The sequence below is a fragment of the Notothenia rossii genome (genome assembly GCF_949606895.1).
Source record: "Notothenia rossii genome assembly, chromosome: 6".
Classification (NCBI taxonomy): Eukaryota; Metazoa; Chordata; class Actinopteri; order Perciformes; family Nototheniidae; genus Notothenia; species Notothenia rossii.
Genome location: NC_136909.1, coordinates 39,963,787 through 39,971,414, shown reverse-complemented (window position 1 = coordinate 39,971,414; position 7,628 = coordinate 39,963,787). Strand labels below are relative to the sequence as shown.

Genomic DNA, 7,628 nt, shown 5'->3' with positions numbered 1-7,628 from the left:
TGCTTATCGTTTTATAGATCTATTCTCATCCAGCATCTTTGTTTGTGACGTAAAGAGTGTAAGAGTCACGTTTCTGAATCGGACACTCTGAGTGGATGCAGTCACAGCCAATCGGAGTCTGATTCAAAGGGTTGCCTGTCAGTTCCGTTGCCTGTCAGTTCCGTTGCTATGGTTCCGTTGTTATGTGCACTGAAACGAAAGCCGGTGTCTGTACCAGATGTGTTCGGGGGCCGTCTCTTACCAATGACGTCACGCATTGTACGCATTGTGATTGGCTGTACGGTAATTTACCCAGGGGTGCTCGGGGGAAAATCACATCTACAGATCATGACGAACCGAATTTAAGTATTCCGATACTCCTAGCGTGTGACAATGTTTCTGAAAAACATGTTAAAAAAACATTCAAACGGAGCAATGGCTGTACGCCATTGGCTGTACGGCAAATCAAGAGGACCATCATACACGGTCAAATTCCGAATATTTAAACATAGCCTACACTTCATTCTTTACTTTGTCCGTTATTATATGTAGAAGATAATACTTTTTTATCCGTGATGTTGTTTCCATAGAATCCTGTTCCGTTTCACAGAACACAAATTGGGTTATTTACATAATTATGTTTACACTACTACTCCCATACTCCTAGCGTGTGAAAATGTTTGTGAATAAAGTGTGCAAAGTCTCCGAAAACGGAGCAGTGGCTGCGATGCTAGCTTTGCGGCTAGCGGTTAGCATTTTCAATGGAAATATACATTGAAACATCATGTTTCAGTAAAAAGAAGGCCCCACTGATCATCTACTCTCTGAGACGATTCGAGGGATGCCTGACTTGAGTTTCTAGCACCAGAGAAAGTGGACAAAAGTGCCCCAGATCAGCCTCTTAATTTACCCAGGGCCTAGTGCTTGGCTTTGGGCATGAAAATTCAGGAAACTCCCCTGAGTATTTTATTAACCCTTTCACGCCTGAATTATGAAAGCCTCAGTCAGGATTTTTTTAACGAGTGTTATTATTTCTCTTGGGGCATGAAAAAAAAGATTTGAACTTTTTTTTTTTTAATCTAGTTTTTTCAAAGACATTTTTATATGTCCACTCAAGTGGACACTATGCGTTCAGGGTTTGAACTGAAGAGATGTACATTTTGAAAAAATTATAAAGATGTGCAAACTTCAAATTAAATTATAATAACATAAGTATATTGATTTATTTCCCAAAAAGATATTGCAGATGAAGTATTTTCAAGATTAACCAGGGCCAGGGGCCAATTTGAGGCCCCACGCACAGTTATTTGATGAGTGCTAGTGGAGCCTCACAGCAGCGAAACCGTGCCGCGCCACCCTAATTGCGCCACATAAGCGCATAGGTGCGCCTCAGATGAGGCCCCCCTCCGCAAGGGGTCCTTTACTTCCAAACTTCTCTTTCTGTCCCTTGATGTATGCAAGATCTTTTAAAGGAATCCTTTTCCCTCTGCTGCAGGAAAAGTTAATGTGGGCTTGGATCACACAGCCATCACAGCCTCCCCCCTCACAACTGGTAATCCGACACTTGCAAGTGAAAATTTCAAATAATTTGTCTAACTTGACACTGAACCTCTCCTTGGCATCAAGTTTGCCCTTCCCAAGGGACAACTTCACTGCCTGATTCCAGACCTCCTTCAGCTTGGACATAATGGTCACCTTTTCATTAATAACAGGTGGCTTGAAAAGAGCATTCGCTTTGCTACACTGACCAATCAGACCAGGGAAAATGTCACCTACCAGCTGGTCCACTGGGTAGTTCCTCCTATCATCTTTACTTTGATCCCTCAAGTAGCTGCCATACCTCAGGATATCCCTCACAGTTGGCAGTTCAGACACCAACAGCTCTCGCCCAGGGTTAGGGTTAGGATTACCATGAGCTCAACATAATTATGTACAGTACAAGTCCACAGCCAAGAAAATGTTATTTGCATGTCATTTTATTTATGAGTATGGAATTATGGAATTATAACACTGGAGCTTGTTATTATTGAACTTGATCATTCTGCTTCAGTTTGTGGGCTACAGCCAGTTTATGGTAGCAGCAGCGCCGTATATATAGAAGAGTTACGACAGCGGAAGTCCAAAAACGGTTATCGTCACGTGGTTCATGCAGACGAGGATCGTTCCCCGGAAGTTCATGGCAGGCAATGTGAATGCATTGATAACAGGAGATAGAACCACGATTTTTGGTAATTATTAGTGAATAAAGGTTTTGATTTGCAATATTTATAAAACAAATCGATATGTGTATGTATTTACATCAATATGTTTTAAAAAATAAAATAGAATTTGCTAATATTAAGTGATAATATTAGGATTAGTGTGAAAACTAGTTTACATGTTAGGCTAACAGTGCCTTGGTTAAAGAGCCTGTTGCTGTTTATAGCTTTGAATTCTTTAAAACCAATATTATCTTCTTAAACTTGTATGGTAGTCAGGACCATCACTTTCTAATGTTTGATATATTTAGAGGGAGGGGATCTAAAGGAATGCTTCAAAATTCAGATTAGATTAATTTCTACCATTTTCTTAAATTCATGGTAGTTTCAGTAATCCCATGGTAATTTAGGACACAAGTTATCTAAATGACTAATGTCATCTTTATGGCTTTCAGAAAGGACAGGAGACCGACAGGTGACTATCAAAGGACTAGCAGCAGCAGCAGCAGCAGCAGCAGCAGCAGCAGCAGCAGCAGCAGCAGCAGCATGATGATGATGTTAAATGTCTTGTTTTAGGAACATCCATTGCAAATACATGGAATTCAATAAACATTGAATAGCATATCATGCAGTTTGTCTGTGCGTTGTCCTGGTTTGCTGTGCTGCCTCCTAGTCGCCACCATGGTTTGCTGTGCTGCCTGGGGATGCTCAAATCGCTCCGAGAAAGGAGTACGAATGTACGGCTTCCCCACTGACACAGAGCGGAGGAAAAAATGGCTTGCTCAAGTCAGCAGGAGCAATTTCACGACCAACAGCAAAAAAATATGTGAGGATATTATATACAAACACTGCATTTGCACTTTTTCACAAAACGAAAACCACACCATTGGGAAAGCTTAATGTTTTGTTTAATACAAAAAACAGGGAAAGGCTTGAAAAACACAGAGCTGAGATTCAGGGTGCAGGGTGAGGGTCTCAATGCAGGTATTCAGGCTCCATTGAATCCCCCTCTGGTTCTTGTGCTGAAAGAGGGAGTAACAGACAGGAGAAAGGGTTATACACACCTATATAGCACACCTATTGGATGGGAAATTGCCTTGGGGAGATAAGGTGTGGTCTTTGTTCCCAACTGAAGTTATGGAACTTTATTATTTGTGAGTTTAACAAAGTATGACAAATGGCATCAGTAACAGATGTGATATGAATTTCTATAAAGTTGTCTCACATTCTTGGTCATATTTTATATACAGTATGTAATGAGTATAACATGTCCAGTAAGTATAAAGTGTTTCCTAATACTGTGTATTCAACCACTATGGAATATGTATGTGGGCAGACAAAACTGAGTTGTTCTGTGTGTGAAGTAACCTCAAGTCACTCCGCAGGCACATTTTGATGCAGACCAGTTTGTCAAGACAAAAAAGGGCAAGACTAGGCTGAGAGCAGAGACTATACCCACCATCTTCGTGCATCGCCCTGTGGTCAAAAAGAGAAGGGCCCCTGCACCACGATTCACCCCGGGACCTGTATCTACAAAGCCCATAGCTCATGATCACAGCTATAGTGTGAAAGGTGACACAGGTATAATAAGTATGAACTCTTTGTAACAAAAGTCATATTTCTTATTTTTAAGTGGTATAATATTTTAAATGTTCGAAAATCTACAGTGCCATGTCTTCTACTTACATTAGTCTCAAAGATTGAGGGAAGAAGGGATGAGGAGACTGAGAGAAAGGAAAGTGAGGGTGAAGAAAGAGAGGACATGGCTAGTGAGGAGAGACAGAGAGGGTGGACACCACCCACTCAGCCAGCAGCCAGTCAGCATACGAGGGAACCAGCAGCCAGTCAGCATACGAGGGAACCAGCAGCCAGTCAAACAGATCTATTAAAAAAATTAAAGAGAAAATTAAAGAGCCAAGAAGGAATCACCAAAAAAGCAAAGTCTGCACTAAGAAAAATCAGGAAGGAAAATGCAGCTCTCAAGAAAACAATGAAAATTAGGGACAACAAATATAAGAAAACGTTTTAAAAAGACCAACCTAAGGCATTAGGCAGACTCACCACAAAGGGGATGAAATGGAGCAATGAGACAATTAAGAAGGCTTTAAAAATTCGCTTTGCGTGCGGACCAACGGGTTACAAAACTCTGCAGGAATTGCAGATTCCCCTTCCAGGATTAAGGACACTGCAAAGAAGGATGCAATGGGTTAAGTTTGAGCCTGGTGTGTAACAGCTAACATCAATGCCCCTCCACCCGTAACATCAATGCCCCTCCACCTGCCAACATCACTGCCCTCCACCTGCCAGCACCCAGCCAGAGGAGCGCAAACAACAAAAACAAGCAAGGTGTCCCGTCATGTACCTGGACATTTGGGTTGGCAAATTGGAGTAAGAGATGGACTTGAAAAACCTTGGTGGCTCTCTACTCATGTTGTTACAGTTGTCTTGGTTGCAGCTCTCAAGTTTTTTTTTTGTTGCCATTTCCACATCTTTAGAAAATATGAAATAAATTAACTGAAATCTACCTCTTCTCTGGAGAACAAACTTTGATTTCTCTGTCTTGTGAGTTTGCAGTCTTGCAGTTTTGCTCCTCCACCTGTAACATCACTGCCCCTCCACCTGCCATACAGTAGGTTACTAACAAGATTACTTATATAATACAGTGATAGAATACATGTTTAGTATGCTTACTTATATAAAACAGTAGTATTAAACTTACCTTGTGTTTTCACTCTCACTTAAGTCCCTCTCCCTTTGCCATCAATCCAAAATCAGCTGAGCTGCAACATTATACAGACAGGTAATAATCAACATAATCACAAGGACACAATATGGCTCTGCTAAAAACACTCAATCTTACACGCACCAAAGTTATATTTATCTAATATTTAACTCCCTCCACCCCCGCATACAATCCCTTTTAGAAGACCCTCTTCTCTAATTCAACAACGTTGGGCGAAATGACATTAAGAGAACGGAATTTACAATTAAAAGGCTGTTCAACATGTGTTGCTAACTTGATCCGGAATCCTAGCTTTATCTGTTATCTGTAAACGTTCCCTAAATCGACTAATTTAGGGATAATCCACTGACATCCTTTAATACACATGTTAATTTGAATCAGATGTACTGATAATATCCGCAATATAAATCTTTAAACTTCTTCTTACCTTTAAAAGTCCGTCACGAACGGTCTATTATGCTGCAACTCTACAGCTCTGCTAGCCTTGGCGCTAACTTCCGGGGAACGATTGAGAGGCTCCACGATCCGCCATTGCTGTAAAAAAGTGGTCCATTGGAGTGAACGTTAACAGCTTCATCCGTCTGGACGTGCGTCTGTTCAAAAAACTGCAGGAACCCAGAACACAGACAAAAAACATAACCCCCTTCACATCTCAACTATTGTAACGGGTCACCGATATGACCACAGTAGCAGTGATGATACCTGTATTAAGCACCTTGCAGATCGCTTCTCTGATTGTTTTATTGCACAACAAAATCATGTATATTAACTTTCTTTTTTATGCATTTCAGTTCATTAACATTCTTTAATTAACACTTCACTTTCCTGACACAGTTCCACTAACATACATTCACTGTCAGTTACCCTTTTCTGTGATAAACACATATTTCACTTGAATTTCACATTCAGTAGACATTTATTGTACCTTAAATACATTTTAAGAATGAATCATCTAGTCTCCTACATGAGAGAAACAAGGCCTGGGCAAAGGCTAGGAAATCATGCTTAGAGGTAGAATGGCTGCGTTTTAGGCAGCTAAGGAATAGCTTCACTTCACATGTCAAAAGTGCTAAATCTAAGTATTATCAGTCAGTTACCACAAACAACCTGAACAACCCTAGAAAATTCTGGAAAGCCATAAAATCGATATCCACCGGTGATAGCCGTAATGAGCTACCTCCGTGCATTACCACAGCATCTGGCTCTATATCGGACAGGGCCACCATACTAAATTGTTTTAATGAGCATTTTGTGTCCTGTGGCTCTCTGTTTGATTCTGTTTCTCATTCTGCTTCTGTGAACACCACAGTCGGTGACTCTGAACAATGTGGTCTTGAAAACCCTTTCAGTTTTACTCCTTTTACTGTTGATGTTGTTCGTGAAGTCTTAACCAAGTTAGATCCTAAAAAGCCGGCTGGTCCGGACAATGTAGAACCTTTCTTTTTAAAGATAGCTGCAGATGTTATTGCTCCACCTCTCACTACTCTTTTTAACCTTTCTCTCAGCACGAACAAAATCCCAAAAGTATGGAAGTCAGCTTATGTCCTGCCACTACTAAAAGGAGGGGAGGCCAGCTTATTAAACAATAATAGACCAATCTCTAAATTGTCAGTTCTGGCCAAGGTTCTTGAATGCCAGTGAGTGAGCAGGTAAAGGTGTTTTTATGTAAAAATGACATCCTGTCTAAACATCAGTCAGGCTTCAGAAAGTAACATAGCACCATCACTGCCACAATGAAAGTGGTGAAAGATGTGACGAGTATTTTAGACAATAAGTAGAGTTGTGCAGCTCTATTTATTGACCTATCCAAAGCGTTTGATCCCGTCGATCATCGCATCTGGAAGCAGAGGCTAGTCGGTATTGGCTTATCCTACCTTGCAGTAGGCTGGTTTGTGAACTACCTCTCTGAAAGGTCTCAATGTGTTCATTTTGATGGGCTGTCTTCTGAGTGGTTAAACATCACTAATGATTTTCTGACTTCTGACTGCTTTGGATATATAATTACACCACAATAAGGTTTTACTATCACAGTGCACTGAGATTTGTGACAAACTGTAAAGCACTTACGGATCACTGTACACTGTAAACCAAGGCGGTTTTGCCATCACTTACTGTACGGATGCTCAGTCACTGGTACATTTTCATTTACAAAGCCATGTTGGATAAAGTACCATCTTATATCTGCTCCCTGATCTCTCGGCAAATTGAAAGCACTTATTGCCTGAGATCTCATGCTGTGGTTTTATTAAATGTGCCAGGTGCTAGGACTGTCTTAGGGAAGAAAGCTTTTAGATGTGCAGCTCCACTAACTTCGAACAGTGTGCAAAAAGAATGTAAAATTACCAAGCTGGTACCACTACATGTTTTTAAAGCTCGGTTGGATGCTCCACAATCAGATGCTGTTGGTACCTGTACATGTGGATAGATATGTAAATTGTAATCCCTGTAATTTTTGCTGTATGATGTCCTTTTGTTGTTGTGTTGTTTATGTTTTTATGTCTTCATGTGGAACCTATTGCTGCAGGTCTCTCTTGAAAAATTGATCATTGATCCCAATGGGATTTTACCTGGATAAATCAAGGTTTTTCATTGAATGTCGAGCATTAACTGCAAGTCACTCAAATGCATAAACTGGAGAATAATTATGTTACAAGTATTACAGAAAACATATCCAAGTGTAACAAACATCCAGTATTAACCTTACTGTT

At 40.5% G+C, this 7,628-nt stretch overlaps 1 long non-coding RNA gene across 4 annotated transcripts; it reads right to left on the bottom strand.

Moving 5' to 3' along the window:
- Window positions 1-3,068: 3,068 nt before the first annotated feature.
- Window positions 3,069-5,450, bottom strand: LOC307045205. 4 transcript variants are annotated; one of them, XR_013809814.1, is made up of 5 exons: window positions 5,348-5,450; window positions 4,897-4,957; window positions 4,703-4,814; window positions 3,637-4,362; window positions 3,069-3,199 (listed from the first exon to the last, which is right to left on the bottom strand). It is a non-coding gene; the product is annotated as an uncharacterized lncRNA (long non-coding RNA). The 4 variants fall into 4 exon arrangements; XR_013809815.1 differs by having other exon boundaries at window positions 3,069-4,059; window positions 4,239-4,362; XR_013809813.1 differs by having other exon boundaries at window positions 3,069-4,362.
- Between the last annotated feature and the right edge of the window lie 2,178 nt (window positions 5,451-7,628).